This window comes from Labrus bergylta, chromosome 16 (assembly GCF_963930695.1).
Source record: "Labrus bergylta chromosome 16, fLabBer1.1, whole genome shotgun sequence".
Classification (NCBI taxonomy): domain Eukaryota; kingdom Metazoa; phylum Chordata; class Actinopteri; order Labriformes; family Labridae; genus Labrus; species Labrus bergylta.
In genome coordinates this window covers 17378378-17379321 of record NC_089210.1, presented here as the reverse complement: position 1 = coordinate 17379321, position 944 = coordinate 17378378, and positions in this window count along the sequence as shown.

Here is a 944-nt window from a genome sequence, read left to right as displayed (position 1 = left end):
CTAGGGTTTCTCGTTGGCCCTTGTGGAGATGTTCTTGATCACACTAACATCCTCCATGCACTTCTGAATGTATGCAGACACAGACTCGGCATACTCCTCCACACACGTCTGGTGATTGTCCGTAGCAGCCGCCTTGAACATGTCCCAGTCCGTGCATTCAAAGCAGTCCTGTAATGCTTCCATAGCTCCCTCAGGTCAGGCCCTCACCTGCTTCACTGTGGGTTTTTTCCTGATCAGCAGGGGCTTGTATGCTGGAGTTAGCATCACAGAGAGATGGTCTGAGGAGCCAAGGTGGGGGCGGGGTGCAGCCTTGAATGCCTTCTTGATGTTGCTGTAGGCCAGGTCCAGTGAGAGAGCTGCTCCTATCCGACCGAAATAATGTTAGCCCCTCTATGCTAACTGCCTCATCTGGAACGGATGGTTTCAGCCACGTTTCTGTGAGAAATATGGCGCAGCAGTCTCTCATCTCCCGTTTTGCAGTTAAATCCAGCTTCAGGTAGTCCAGTTTGTTCTCCAGGGAGCGGACATTAGAAAGCAGGATGGAAGGAAGCGGCGTTCTGTGCGGGTTAGCTTTTAGCTTGGTTGTTAGCCCCGCTCGGCATCCCCGTTTTTGCTTCCAGTCACACCGCTTCCGTCTCCTCCGCTGGCGGACACCGCTGGTACGAGGCTCCGCTGCTTCACAGGCCGCTGGATGTAGCCGGCGTAGTATTCCGAGGCTACGTAGAAGGTCCAGAGTAGTCGCATCTACCGGACTGAAACTGTTTGATTTACCTAAAACTAAAATTGCCTGGCGGTCGTATATTACTTTAGAGTTTACTGTGAAATTATCAGAACTGACTGGGTTATTTGCCATTATATTCCTGTTGCTATCACGAGCCACTGCAGCCGCAGCCGAGCAGGGCGCCGCCATCTTGGAAGATCCACCCTACTACCGCAGTATCGTC